Below are 16011 nucleotides of genomic sequence, written 5' to 3' on the forward strand. Positions count from 1 at the left end.
AGCACTCAGGGTTGATTTCCTTTAGGATGGACTGATTGGATCTCCTTGCAGTCCAGGGGACTCTCAAGAGACTTCTCCAGCACCACAGTTTGAAAGCATCAATTCTTCGGCGCTCAGCCTTCCTTATAGTCCAGCTCTCACAGCCATACATTACTACTGGGAAAACCATAGCTTTGATTAGACGGACCTTTGTCGGCAAGGTGATGTCTCTGCTTCTTACTATGCTGTCTAGGTTGGCCATAGCTTTCCTCCCAGGAGCAAGCGTCTTTTAATTTCAGGGCTACAGTCACCGTCTGCGGTGATCTTGGAGCCCAAGAAAGTAAAATCTGTCACTGCTTCCATTTCTTCCCCTTCTATATGCCAGGGAGTGATGGGGCCAGATGCCATGATCTTAGTTTTTTTAATGTTGAGTTTCAAACCAGCTTTTGCACTCTCCTCTTTCACCCTCAACAAAAGGCTCTTGAGATCCTCTTCACTTTCTGCCATTAGGGTGGTATCATCTGCGTATCTGAGGTTATTGATAATTCTCCCAGCAATCTTAATCCCGACCTGTGATTCATCCAACCCAGCGTTTCTCATGATGTACTCTGCATATAAGTTAAATAAGCAGGGCGACAATATGCAGCTTTGTCGTACTCCTTTCCCAATTTTGAACCAATGGGTTGTTCCATGTCTGGTTCTTACTGTTGCTTCTTGACCCTCGTACAGGTTTCTCAGGAGACAGGTAAGGTGGTCTGGTACCCCCCATCTCTTTCAGAATTTGCCACAGTTTGTTGTGATCCACACAATCAAAGGCTTTAGTGTAGTCAATGAAGCAGAAATAGACATTTTTCTGGAATTATCTTGCTTTGTCCATGATCCAGCAGAAGTTGGTGATTTGAGCTCTAGTTCCTCTGCCTCTTCGAAACCCCACTTGTACTTCCGGTAGTTCTCGGTTCTCATACTGCTGAAGCCTAGCTTGTAGGATTTTGAGCATCACCTTGCTGGCATGTGAAATGAACGCAATTGTACGGTAGTTTGAACACTCTTTGGCGTTGCCCTTCTTTGGAATTGGAATGTAAACTGACCTTTTCCAGTCTTGTGGCCACTGATGAGTGTTCCAAATTTGTTGACATATTGAGTGCAGCACTTTAACAGCATCATCTTTTAGGATTTTAAATAGCTCAGCTGGAAGACTGTCATGTCTGCTAGCTTTGTTGTTACTAATGCTTCCTAAGGCCCACTTGACTTCACTCTCTAGAGTGTCCGGCTCAAGTTCAGTGAGTGCACTATCATGGCTATCAGGGACATTAAGATCTTCCCTGTATAGTTCTTCTGTGTATTCTTTCCACCTCTTCTTAATCTCATCTGCTTCTGTGAGGTCCCTGCCTTCTTTGTCCTTTATCATGCCCATCTTTGCACAAAACATTCCCTTGAGATCTCCAATTTTCTTGAAAAGATCTCTAGTCTTCCCCATTCTATAGTTTTCCTCGATTTCTTTGCATTGTTCATTTAAGAAGGCCTTCTTGTCTCTCCTTGCTATTCTCTGGAACTCTGCATTCAGTTGGGTATATCTTCCCCTTTCTGCCTTGCTTTTCGCTTCCCTTCTTCCGTGAGCTACTTGTAAAGCCTCATCAGACAGCCACTTGGCTTTCTTGCATTTCTTTTTCTTTGGGATGGATTTCGTTGCCGCCTCCTGAACAATGTTACGGACCTCCGTCCATCATTCCTCAGGCACTCTGTCTATCAGGTCTAATCCCTGAAATCTATTCCTCACCTCCACTGTATATTCAGAAGGGATATGATTTAGGTCATAACTGAATGGTTTAGTGGTTTTCCCTACGTTCTTCAATTTAAGGTGAAATTTTGCAACAAGAAGCTCATGATCTGAGCCACAGTCAGTTCCAGGTCTTGTTTTTACTGACTGTATGGAGCTTCTCCATCTTTGGCTGCAAAGGACATAATCAATCTGATTTCGATATTGACCATCTGGTGATGTCCATGTGTAGAGTCGCCTCTTGTGCTGTTGGAAAAGAGTGTTTGCTATGATCAGTGTGTTCTCTTGGCAAAACTTTATTAGCCTTTGTCCTGCTTCATTTTGTACACCAAGGCCATGCTTGCCTGTTATCCCGGTGATTTCTTGACTTCCTCCTTTAGCATTCCAATCCCCTATGATGAAGAGGACATCTTTTTTTGGTGTTAGTTCTAGAAGGTGTTGTAGGTCTTCATCGAACTGATCAACCTCAGCTTCTTCGGCATAGGGCATAGACTTGAATTACTGTGATGTTGAATGGTTTGCCTTGGATTCGTACTGAGATCATTCTGTCATTTTTGAGATTGTACCCCAGTACTGCTTTTCCCACCCTTTTGTTGACTATGAGTGCTACTCTGTTTCTTCTAAGGGATTCTTGCCCACAGTAGTAGATATGATGGTCACCTGAATTAAATTCACCCATGCCTGTCCATTTTAGTTCGCTGATTCCCAAGATGTCAATGTTCAATCTTGCCATCTCATGTTTGACCACCTCCAGCTTACCTTGATTCATTGATTCGACATTCCAGGGTCCTAAACAATATTGTTCTTTACAGCATCAGATTTTCTTTTCACCGCCAGACACATCCGCAGCTGAGTGTCCTTTCGGCTTTGGCCCAGCCGCTTCACTCTTTCTGGCGCTACTTTGAAATTCGCTCTGCTCTTCCCCAGTAGTATATTGGACACCTTCCAACCTGAGGGGCTCATCTTCCGGTGTCATCTCTTTTAGCCTTGTGATACGTTCCATGGGGTTTTCTTAGGGATGGACGAAAGGGACTTACTTTGTCCCGCAGCTTGCTTCGTGGTGGGGGGAAGGCGCTTCGGTTCTCCCCCTGAAGTTCAGGCGAGGGGGGGAGGTGCCCCATCCCTCGCTGGCGAAATTCAGGCCAGGGAGGAGCGCCCCGTCTCCCCAGCCACAAAAAAAAAGTAAAAAAACACACAAAAAACACACACCCGTGATAGGCTATGTAACAATTTGCGTAGCCTATCACGGCAAGATTTCCAAAGTCAGCCATGATAGGCTACGTAAATCGTCACATAGCCTATCATGGGTGACTTTGGAAAAAAAAAGCGTGTACACAAATGGCGGCGCCCCATGGGCGCCGCTATTTGCGTTCCTTATTTTGGCACGTCTAGTCTAAGTAGAGATTTAGATAGACTATGGCGAAAATAAGGGCAACGCAAATAGCGTTCCCTTATTTTCGCCGTAGCCTACGTAAATCTTTACGTAGACTACCCCTGTCCAAATAAGGAATGCAAATGGCGGTGCCCATCGGGCGCCGCCATTTGCATACGCACTTTTTTTTTTCCCAAAGTCACCCGTGATAGGCTACATGACGATTTATGTAGCCTATCACGGCTGACTTTGGAAATCTAGCCGTGATAGGCTACGTAAATCGTAACGTAGCCTATCACGGGTGTTTTGTTTTTTTTTCTGTAATTTTTTTTTTTTTAATGGCAGCGGTGGCAGCCGGTCGGGAGACCGGCCGCTGCCCTTGCCCTCACCGAACCGCTGCCGAACCGCCACCGGGACCTGCCACCGGGAGGGATATTCGCTGAAGGTAAGTCCCATCCCGGGGGGGGCGGGGGGCCGGCGGAGAATTTCCCCAACACTTTCAGGGGGCCGAATGCGTTGGCACTCGGCCTCCAAAGGTTCGTGGAGAAATTCTCCGCCATCCCTAGGTTTTCTTGGCAAGAATACTGTAGTGGGTTGCCATTTCCTTCTCCAGTGGACCACATTTTGTCAGGACTCTCTGCCATGACCTGTCCATCTTGGGTGGCCCTGCACGGCATAGCTTATGGCTTCACTTAGTTACACAAGCCCCTTTGTCACAACAAGGCAGTGATCCATGAAGGGGGGTTTAGAATTTGCTCATTGTTAACTAGCTTTCTTGGCCAACATTTGGAAAAGAGCTCATTCATTTTCTGAGAGTTCTCTTCTGACTCATAATGTTGGCCCATCCACACTGATATACATGAGTATCTTCATAATGTTTGTTTGTTTGTTTATTTATTTATTGCATTTCTTAATCATCCATCTGACCAGTCACCTGGCCACTCTGGGCGATGTACAGCAATACAATTTTTAAACAATAAAATTCTACTTTAAAACATCATATTTCCAAAAATACCCGAACCCACCCCAAATGCCTGCCTGAACAACCACATTTTTAATGTGTGGCAGAAGCTCATTAAAGAGGGGGCATGGCGGAGTTCCCTAGGGAGGGAGTTCCACAGAGTGGGGGCCACCACAGAAAAGGCCCTCTCCCTTGTCCCCACCAGTCTAGCTGTCCTGGCTGATGGGACAGAGAGAAGGCCATCCGAGGCTGATCTTGTTGAGCTGCCTGTCTGGTGTTGCTGGAGGCACTCCTTGAGATAGTCTGGGCCGGAGCCATATAGGATTTTAAAGGTCAAAACCAACACCTTGAATTTGGCCTGGAAAACAACTGGTAACCAGCGCAACTCAAAGCGCGCAAAGAGAGCCAGTGTGGTGTAGTGGCTAGAGTGCTGGACTGGGAGTTGGGAGATCAGGGTTCTAGTCCTCACTCGGCCATGGAAGCTCACTGGGTGACTTTGGGCCAGTCACAGACTCTCAGCCCAACCCACCTCACAGGGTTGTTGTTGTGAGGATAAAATGGAGGAAGGAGGAGGATCATGTATGCTGCCTTGAGTTCCTTGGAGGAAAAAAGGCGGGATATAAATGCAATAAATAAATAAAATAAAACTCCTTCAGCACTGGAGTGATCTCTCTGGGGGCTGCCTTTAATCAGGTGAGCTGCCGCGTTCTGCACCAGCTGCAGCTTCTGAACCATCTTCAGGGGTAACCTCACATAGGGTGCATTACAGTAGTCTAGACAAGAGGAGACTAGGGCATGTACGACCAATTGGAGCAGATGGTTGGGAAGGTGGGGCGCAGCCGCCATATCAGATGGAGTTGGTACAGCGCTGTCCGGCTCACAGCTGACACCTGAGCCTCCGTGAACAGCTGGGAGTCTAAAATGACCCCCAGGCTGTGGACCTGGTCTTTCAAGGGTAGCCATACCTAGGGATGTCAGAGAAATCCGCTGCGGATTCAAATGAAGCTGGATTCTTTGGAATCTGGCCTCAGGAATCTGCAGTGGATTGGGACCGCTTACCTCCGCTTTAGGACTGGAGGCGGAAAGGCACTCGGCTGGTTCTTGCTAGCCAGAGCTGCTCACCTCCTCCATGTCCCTGCCAATTTTGCCATGTCTTAAAAAAAAAAAAAAGTGATCGGGAGGATGTGCCCATAGACTTATACGCAAATAGAGTCATGAATCTTGCATCTAGGTCTATGTGTCCATAGGCTTATACAGGAACGCTAAGAGCCTCTTGTTGAGGGTGAAAGTGGAGAGTGCAAAAGTGTTGAAACTCAACATTAAAAAAACTAAGATCATGGCATCTGGCCCCATCACTTCCTGGCATATAGAAGGGGAAGAAATGGAAGCAGTGACAGATTTTATTTTCTTGGGCTCCAAGATCACCGCAGACAGTGACTGTAGCCATGAAATTAAAAGACGCTTGCTCCTTGGGAGGGAAGCTATGGCCAACCTAGACAGCATAGTAAGAAGCAGAGACATCACCTTGCCGACAAAGGTCCGTCTAATCAAAGCTATGGTTTTCCCAGTAGTAATGTATGGCTGTGAGAGCTGGACTATAAGGAAGGCTGAGTGCCAAAGAATTGATGCCTTCGAACTATGGTGCTGGAGAAGACTCTTACAAGCCCCCTGGACTGCAAGGAGGTCAAATCAGTCCATCCTAAAGGAAATCAACCCTGAGCGCTCATTGGAAGGACAGATACTGAAGCTGAAGCTCAAGTATTTTGGCCACCTAATGCGAAGAGAAAACTCCCTGGAAAAGACCCTGATGCTGGGAAATATTGAAGGCAAAAGGAGAAGGGGATGGCAGAGGATGAGATGGCTAGATAGCAGCACCGATGCAATGAATATTGACTTGAGCACACTCCGGGAGAGAGTGGAGGACAGGAAGGCCTGGCGTGCTATGGTCCATGGGGTCACGAAGGGTCGGACACGACTTAACGACCAAACAACAACAACCCTCTAATATTGCACTTATTTGACTTTCCCAGCACCAACCTGCACATATTTGAATATGCACATTTTTTTAACTTCCTGTTTTTCCTAGAAAGCAAAGGCACAAATATGACAGTGCTCACCGAATGGGTTTGCAGTGAGTGCTGGGGAGCGCGAGCGGGCACGAGTGGGGGGTGAACGTGGACAGCGTCTAGGCGAATGCAGTTCAGGGGTTGCAGGTGGGGGTTTCTCGATGAATTCCCAAACCTCAAACTGCGCTTGCGACATCCCTAGAGGCAAGGCACATGTTCACAGCAGCCAGCAGGAAGAGACAGAGAAATTCTGGATGCATAGCAAAAGCCAACAGCAAGACGCAACATCAGAATCTGAGCAAACGGACCACACATGACTTGCGAGGGGTGGGTTTTGGCTTCTGGGGATGGGAGAGAGAATGTGGGGGGGTCTGGTTGGTGGGAGGGTGCCATCCCCATTTGCTGGCCCTAGCTGCTGACTGCACGCATAGCATCTCCTGTACGGTTCTGAGACTGAGGTAGAGAAGAACATCCATGGGAAATGGCCCTCAGTTCGTGATACATCTGAGCTAGGGATGTCTGAGAAATCCACCACGAATTCTTTGGGATCCAGCCTCCAGAGTCCGTGGTGCAACGGGTCTACCTACCTCCGCCTCCCGCAGGACCCACACAGAGCCGGATCCTTCTTGCCGGCCAGCTCCGTACAGCAAGAGATACGGCCGCCATTGCCGTGCTGCATTGCTGAGCACTCATTGTAGGAAGGGATTCAGATAGAAATGGCATCCACTATGCCATTTGCAGCCGTAAAGGTCATAGATTAAGCTAAATGCAGCTGTAAATGGCTGCATTTAAGTCAATCTGACTGCTTTACAGCTGCAAATGGCATCCACTACGTCATTTGCATCCCTGTTTTTTCACTCGATAGGCTACGCATTTATATTTACATAGATATTTGTGTAGCCTATTGTGTGAAAAAGCAGGGATGCAAATGGCGTAGCAGACGCCATTTGCGTCCGGATCCCTTCCTGCAGTGAGTGCTCAGCGATACGGCACAGCAATGGCGGACGTATCTCTTCCTGTATGAAGCCGGCTGGTGAGGATTCCAGGGGGAGAAACGGATCACCTCTACCTGCTGCAGACCTCCCCTCCTGCGGACCCCCCCCCCCAAATGGCAGGTAGGAGATTCGTACATCCCTAATCTGAGCATTATAAGCTCACCAAATTTGTATGGTGAACCAGATAATTTTCATTTTCACTGACATCACTAATTGAAATTAATGGGAGCTGCACAATAGCACTAACCTGTTCCTGAACAGCTCTCATTCATTTAAATAATAATAAAGAATCCAGTGGTACCTTAAAGATGAATAAATAGAGCATTGGGTCTTTAGTCTGCAACATCTTAGTTCTCACCAGTGGGTGAATAATTGTATTTACTTTTTACATTTCTAACCTGCCCAATAACTAATGTTCTCTGGGTGGGTAATCACAGTTTATTCATATGGATTATCTCTCTGTATTTATTATTTATTTCAACATTACCTCTGCTGCCTAAAAAAAGGAAAGAAAAGGGGGTAGGGAGAGATACCGGCTTATGAGAGCCAGTGTTGTGTAGTGGTGAGAGTGCTGGACTGGGAGCTGGGAGATCTGGGTTCTAGTCCCCACTTGGCCATGGAAGCTCCCTGGGTGACTTTGGGCCAGTCACAGACTTTCAGCCCAACCTACCTCACTGGGTCGTTGTTGTGAGGATAAAATGGAGAGGAGGGGGGATTGTGTACGCCACCTTGTGTTCCTCTGGAGGAAAACAGGCTGGATATAAATGTAATAAATAAATAAATAAATAAATAAATAACAGCACAGTCCAATAATCTCTGTTGCTAGCTAAGACTTTCCAGTGAAAATAAAAAATAAAAAAATAATAATTTCTGCCGTTAAAATGTCACATTTGTTTTTCTGCACTCGATTTGGGCAAGCTAACAACAGGGCATGGTCTGCACGATCTCCGGTGTTGAACATGAAGGGATTTCTTTGAAATTGCTCACTCTTATTTAGAAGTCCTGATGGCACATGGTCCTGCTCAGAATGCCATATCCATCTTGGCTGAGCTGATTTATCAGCAAAATTAGAGCACTTAAGGGCAAAAGCACCTCCATTGCCCTTGTCCCTTTCCAACTCTTTACTATTTATTAATGTATACAGTTCATTCCTTGGAGCAATTTGTTCTCTCCTTCAGTCTCCCTTGCACTTTTGTGTACAATGCCTCTCCCATTCTGTCTTTGGGGTCTTTAATACATTTTTATTTTCTCTGACTTCTTGCATTTCTTTTGTCTCCCTGTGTCTGAGTGCTTTTTTCATTCCCTGGGCAACCTTATCTTATGCATGCTTACTTGGAAGTAACATTCAGTTCAGTACGACTTACTCCCAAGTAAATGTACATAAAATTGTTTTAGTAGAGCTTTAGGATCTACATTAAAAACTTAATGACAACATGCATATACATGCACAAACACTCTCTCTCTCTTTCTCTCTCTCTCTCTCTCTCATGCACGCACGCACGCACGCATGCACGCACGCACACACACACAGACAGACAGACAGACAGACAGACTCGAGGACAAAACACACATTAAAGATGTAGCAAGCAGCTACATCTCTTTTTCTTACTGTTGTTACTTCTAGAGTAAGCACAGGAGTTCCCAATCTGGATTTGGGAGTCTTAATGTGGGAGGTAGAGGAGCCTTTCCCACCCCCTCTGAGGTCCCAATCCATGCCTGCAATTTATATTGCCAAATAGTGATTCATTAAAGCCTCCTACCTCCCACGCAAGGGACCACACATTCCAGAGTAAAAAAACTCACACAACAACTTTGAAGTAATGTGTGCTTTAGATCACTAACACACCAATTCCTCTTGATTTGTATGGGTCTGAAAGCCAAGCTACTTCTTCAGTGGAAGCTCTAGGGCAGGGAATCTGGGGCTTTGCGGAGTATCTAAAAAGCAGTGCACCCTCTCCAATTAGAGATAGATTGATCAGTGGGGGCTGGTGGCTTCAATATCAGTGGGGCTTTGTATCCACTCTGGGTTTTGGTCAGAACCATTCAGAACTCTAAAGGAGCTATCCAAAGTGCTGAACTGAATCCCCAGAATAGGTTCAGCACATTGGATAGCTCCTTTAGGGATCTGACTGGCCCTGACTGAAACCCAGAGCAGGTTTACAGCCCCACTGACATCGGATCTGCCAGCCTCCACTGAGATGGAGCAGTCTATTGCTGGTCTTTGCAACTTTTGCATGCACTTACTCATAAGGATGTTCTGCTTATATCTGCATTAATCTGAATTGGTTTGTTTTTTAAAAATCACATTTAAATAAATATTTAAATAAATATTTAAATGAGGATTTTAAGTGCTTTATTTTCCAAAATACACTTTTCTATCTCAAAGATAGAGATGGTGGCTGGAGAAATGGATCCCAAGAGTGGTGGAAGTACTACCATGGCTAAAGAAGCAAGAACGTTGAGGGCCAGATCAAGGGGTGGTGTTGGAGGATGAGGAGGAACACGTCCTTCCCAAGGAAGGAGATGCACTCAGTCCAGAACTTGCAAGCTTTTGTCTCCAGTTCCTCCTCTGGGAGCCAGATCAGGTGGAGCCAACTGAGGAGCCTGGGTGGAGTGGGGTCCAATCTTTAAGAAGAAGCCCAGGCCATCTTGGCTGCAGTAGCTCTGATTGCTTTTTCCTTATCTATGGTGTGTCCTGACATAAGTGTGACTGCTTGCAGCTTCACATTAGCATCAGTATCCTTAAACCTGATCCAGTGAGCCATTATGGCTATGTGCACTGGCTCACAGAATTAGGTGTATCATGGTACAATTTACTTTTATTACTACTTGTCACAAATCCCTTGGCCCCCTCTATCCTTATGCACTCACACACACACAAATAGAGAGGTGTCAGTCTCATGCCTTTAATTCATTATTCAAAGGTTCATTGAAGATGCGAATCCTCGAAGACTCTCTGGCTGCAAAGGAATGCCTCTGGGGGATTCAAATGGGATCACTGAAAGTTGCCCACAGTTTGAAAGGGAGGCTTTCTGGCTAGGCCAACTCAGGGAGGGAGGTCCCACCCCTCGCGTGATGCTTCCCTGCGTAGCCTCTCACGCATCGCTAACTGGGTCAACCGTCTGAGCTCCACCTAGGGATAGACAGATGGCTTACCTGCCATTCCAGCGGGGGATGTCCATGGGGGGGGGAGGCAATCTGTCTCTCCCCCCCGGAATCCTGGTCAGCCGGCTCCATTCTGCAGCAATTCCATGGAGCCACCGGCCGGCTCCGAAGCACCAGCAATACGGCTGCCATTGCTGAGGGGGACTGTCTCCAGATGCAAATGGAGTCCAGTACAACATTTGCAGCCATAAAAGTTCTTAGATTATTTCTTAGTTCTTAGATATTTGCGTAGCCTATTGCGTGAAAAAGCAGGGACGCAAATGGCATCCAGTATGCCATTTGCAGCCATAAAGGTCTTAGTTTAAGCTAAATGCAGCCATTTAAGGCGGCATTTACCTTAATCTAAGACCTTTACACCCACAAATGACGTACTGGATGCCATTTGCATCTGGAGACAGTCCCCCTCAGCCAGCGATACAGCAATGGTGGCCATATTGCTGGTGCTCTGGAGCCAGCTGGTGGCTCCGCAGGATCACCGCGAGGAAGATCCGGCTCCGGGCAGGGAGGCGGTGGTGAGTGGTGCCATTCCGCCATGGACTCCGGGGGGCTGGATTCTTTAGAATCTGGCCTCGTTGGGGTCCGTGATGGAATTCTCTGCCATCCCTAGCTCCGCCCCTGATGTTTACCTCTTAGCTCTGTGCCACTGTCTCGCATCTCTTAGGTCACAGTCTCCAATCCCCTCCTCCTCCTGCTTGCTGCTTCTCACAGAGGGGCGGGGCAAGGAGGAAGCTTCATTCCTGGCCATTTGGGAGTTGACAACCTGAAAATCATGCCTACCCATATCTGAACTGGCTTGTGAAAATGCCTCCCCCAGTTCTGGCTGCTCCTCTTCTGAATCTGAGCTGCTAACTATCTCCCTGCATGCAGAATCAATCCTGACAGTACTGTTACTATGCTGACCTGTAATTTTGTTGTTGTTGCACAAAATCTCATCACCCTTTGATCATCTACTTGCAAAACTACTTATTGTGCTCTGTCCTCTTTCTGTGCTCCACACTGCAGTTGACACCATTGGCTGATCTGTTCTGATATCAAAGTGGGATTTTTGCTGGCAGAGGCTTCCTGATCCCTTTGGTTGCCCTTGGTTTACCTGCTATGATGTTAAAGAGAGCAAGACAGCTGGATCCTAAGAGAGACTTTGGAAACCTTTGAATTTGAATTCCAAGGTCCCCAAGCAGCTTTTGTTCAATTAAATTACTTGATCTTTTACAAAATGCCTTGGATTTTCAAATGACACACCTTGTTCAAGCAGACTGGGCAATTTGAGAGCTTTTTCAAGGAAATAGACAAAATGTGACATATAAATTTAAAGCTGCATCAATGTCATTTCTAATAGGTTTTAAGACAGAGAAAAAATTCATTTGCACTAAAACTGCAGGTTTTACTAGGGAGTAAGTCTTATTGAATTCAAGGGTTTAGTTTTGAGCAATACATATAGGGTTGTATTGCATTCTGAATGGTAAAATAGGTTATATTTCATTTTCTTAGCTTTCCCTCTCTCCCCCCTCCCCTGGAATAAGGAAAAATATAAGTGATTTTGAGTAGAGGTCCAAAAAACGTTTAATTGGTCATATATTAAAGCTGAAAAACTATTACATTAAATTGAAGTTGTATGTTCTTAGTCTGCTTCCTGGCTTACCCAGTAAAAAGAATGGCACCTTGAAACTTAATTTACCCATAAAGTAACAGGTGAGAAACTTTTGAGGTAAGAAGGAACTCTTCATGAACAAGCTAAGTGGAACTATGAGCATACCTATTTAGACCATGGAAGAATGTGAGGAGTAAAGACAACAGGGCTTCCTGATGACATCACACACAGCAGCTCTGGAAGCAACTATGAAATATTGATGTGTATGCATGGGCTACTCTCCCAGAATGTATTAATCACTGATAGCAAAGTGGGAGGGGAAAGCATGCTGAGGAAAGTGCTTTGGAACATGGGTAATCATCATTAGGCACTCCAGCGACAATAGCATTTCAGCACCAGGCAAGAAGAATGGTAGGTTGATGGGTCAGTGATGAATGATCCACCTGCATTATCTTGGGCACTGTTGGCTTTGGTTAGTGAGTAGTGAGAAGAATCCCCCTGTGTTGCTCCCACTGAAGACATTTAAACATGCTGTCAGGATTTCAAGCCTTCCCACTGAATAGTAAAGCAACCAGAGAGACTTGCTGCGTCATCAACACAGTCTTTATCTCGTTAAAACATGTCTTCACATTTGTGTCATTTGTGAAAGCTAGGAGCTGTCCTCTAAGCCTAATTAGCTAAACAAAGTAAGGCATTTGCCTATCGACTAAATAGACAGTTTCCCGACATACCCAACAAGCTTTTACTGGATTCCTCCTTCAGGGAGGGTCCTCTTGACCCAACTTCTAATGTGCAGCCAATCTGGCAGACCTCTTCCCACCTCCTCTCAACTCCACCTGCTTAACCTTGCAGTGGACTCTGGGATCTGTAAATTGTAGTTCTCCCTCCCCCTCCAACAAAGGTTGAGTTCCTGGGGGGGGGGAAGGGGGGAAAGCTGGTCTCTGAACCTAGGCCTCCTTTTTGATATGCTCCTAAGAAGATTTATCCCTGACTCCTCAAGAGTTTTAAATAATTTCCTCTCCTGCTCTCTGTCTGGACTAAGCTTTTTCTAGCTCTGCTTCTGAATCTGACACAGAATCTGAAACCAAACCAGGGAGCCTGAGTTCCATCCTGACACATGCTCTCATACGTGGTGTTAGAATCTTTGTGTTTTCCATTCCAGAGAGTGAAGTGAAGCATAAGCATATCACGTTAAATGCAAGGATTAATAATTCAATACTATTTAGACTCTGTTACTCAAAGTGCTCCACTAGGTTGAAATATGGATGCATCGTTTTAATAAATTACAAAAACAATGCTGGAAATCATAATCTGTTCAAGAACAACTCATACACTGAAAGAAAGGGGGACTGAAATTATTTGTTTTTTGTACAGCTCTCCTGGAAATACCAATGCTTACATTCCCTCTGTTCTGTAGACAGATGAGTTCATTATCCCTGACTGTATATCCAATATATCATACAAGAGCGCTTAAATTATCAAATAAAAGCCAAATGCATATATGTGTTTGATCAGTGTTCATTGGGAAGTTTGCTTCAGATTTTTTTTTTTTAACAGACAGAATTGGACCTTGCAATTCAAACCTTTTTGTGTAAGTACAGGAAACCAGATTGTTTTGGTCCCGGGGAATAATTGGAAGGCACAGGAGGCAGCCACCTTGCTGAAGCTAAGCAGGCCTGGGTCTGGTCAATGCTTGGAGGGGGGACCACCTGGGAACCACCTGTAGCCACCTTGAGTTCCATGATGGAAGGAAGATGGGGAATAAATGTAATAAATAAATAAAGGTTTTTCTTAAAGCATATACAAAGTCAGGATTGATTAGGAACATTCCATGTCAGTTGCTGTGGAAGCATTTTGTAACAAGGGGCTCTAATTTGTGTTTCTGAAATGAATTAGTAATGCCTTTTTTCCCCTTGTGCATGATTGTTGGATTATTACAAAAACTAGAAATTAGCTCCTGAAAAGAAGAGATGGCAGCATCATGATACAAAGCTGCTAGCTGCCAGTTCTAGAAATGACCTGGTCTTTGTATAGTAGTATAATCATGTGATTATAAAAAAGTAAGACAACAAGGCATGATCCAATGAGCTCTTCCTTGGACAAACCAGAGGTCAGGGATCAAGACAATGTTCATTGGACCAGTCTAACACTATGAGTTCTGGTGTTAGCTAGCATCATAATTTGGTTTGGAAAATTGCATTGGTGTACCAGGGTCAATTAATACTAGCAGTTGCCAACTCTAGTAGATGTTACTTAGCCTGGACCAGGATGTGCCATCCCAGGTGCTGCTACTACATCACTTCTGGATTGGGTGGGCCAGACTCTTTTCAGTGTCTGGGCTTTGTGGGTGTAGATGACACCAGACAGGGAGGGGGCAGATGGAGCTGTCCCTCACCCCACTTCTCACCTACTGCTGCTGTTTCCTTTTACATATATCTGAGAGTGGCTGTGCTTTTGAGTGACCATGAATTGTACTTTACCATTTGGACTCATAACTAATACATGGGGGAGTGGGGAAGCACCTCCATTAAGTACAGAGTTAAGGGATAAGGCTAGATTAACGGAAATATTAAAAAATCAATGGAATGCAAATATAATACTAAGGTTGACACTGCCTGCAAGTTGTTACAAGTTGCTGACATTTATCATAAGAAACAAACATTATTCACCCCAGTAAGAGGAAATGTAGGTGACAATGCATGTACCAATATTTTTGATAGATTTCTCGGAAGGGGGAGATGATTAATGCTGCAATCCTAAGCGTGCATATTTGGAAGTAAATCACATTGAAATCAGTGGGATTTACATTGGAGAGTTTAGGACTGGGCCAATAGGGTTGTATTTTCAGAAATTCATATGAATATATGATGCTGCCATAGAGAGTCAGGCCATTTCCTCTATCTAGCCAGGCAGCATTATATACTTTGTCTGACAGAGGCTCTTTAGGGAGTTATGCAGAGGCCTTTTCAACACTGCTACCTGAGGTTGTTTTAATAGGTGTACAGACAGACGGATCTGACAATCTCATTCTTGCAGAGGTTGTTGGATGTTCAAGATTAATCTCTTTACATCCCCTTTCCACATAACAGTGTGCATTTTTTTAAAGTCCACATGGAAATTCATACATTTTCATGTTGCACGTTTTCCCAAACATACGCACTTTTGTGCACATTTTTCCATATATACACATCTTCCCAAGTACTTTTCATTAATGTACTGCAGTTTTGTGCACAGTTTTCTAAAATATATGCATTTTGTGTGCCCTATTTACTAATATGCACATTTTGTGCCCCCGCCCTTTTCTTTTTCCTGACAAGCTGCATTGCCAAGCTCAGAAAAGTGCAGATTTCAGGATGTAACTCTGTCCTGGCTCACATATTGGTTCTGGAGGTGCAATTTTGCTAAATTTGCATAAAAATCTTAACATAATGAAATTCTAACCCATCCCTAAATAGGAGATGCCAGGGACTGAATATGGGATCTTGTGCATGTAACACATGTACTTTGTCACTGAGCTATGAGTAGGGATGCTGGAAAAATCTGCCAAATGAGGCCAGATTCCAAAGAATCCGACCTCTGGAGTCCATGGTAGACCAGCTGCAGTTACCTCCAGATCTAGAGGAGTTCCCACATGGCAGATCTCCAGCTTCCTAAAAAATGTGATACGCTAATGGTGGCCAGCAAACATAAATGGCATATTTTATGCCATTTGTGGATGTAAAGCACTTACTTTTACCCAAATACAGCCATAAACAGCTGCAATTTAGGTAAAAGTAAGTTTTTTTATGACTGCAAATGGTGTAAAAAAATGCACCATTGACAGCTGTAATTTTCCCGTGATAGGCTAATGGCAGCCGCCATTAGTGTATCATGTATTGTAATAAGCTGGAGAGCCACTTTGCCAACTCTGATGGATGCAGCAGGGCTCTGGAGGACTCTGTGGGGCCTCAAGCAGCCCAAATTGCCCCACAGTGGACCCCCTCTCCCAGTCCAGACAATGGGGGGTTTGTACATCCCTAGCTATGGGCTTTCCCTATAGCATATGAACTGAGGTGCTCAGCACCTTCAGGCACTTTTAAAATTCGATGTACATCATGCTAGGGATGTA

This window comes from Heloderma suspectum, chromosome 3 (assembly GCF_057233095.1).
Source record: "Heloderma suspectum isolate Gila_16-S chromosome 3, 16-S_ref, whole genome shotgun sequence".
Taxonomy (NCBI): Eukaryota; Metazoa; Chordata; class Lepidosauria; order Squamata; family Helodermatidae; genus Heloderma; species Heloderma suspectum.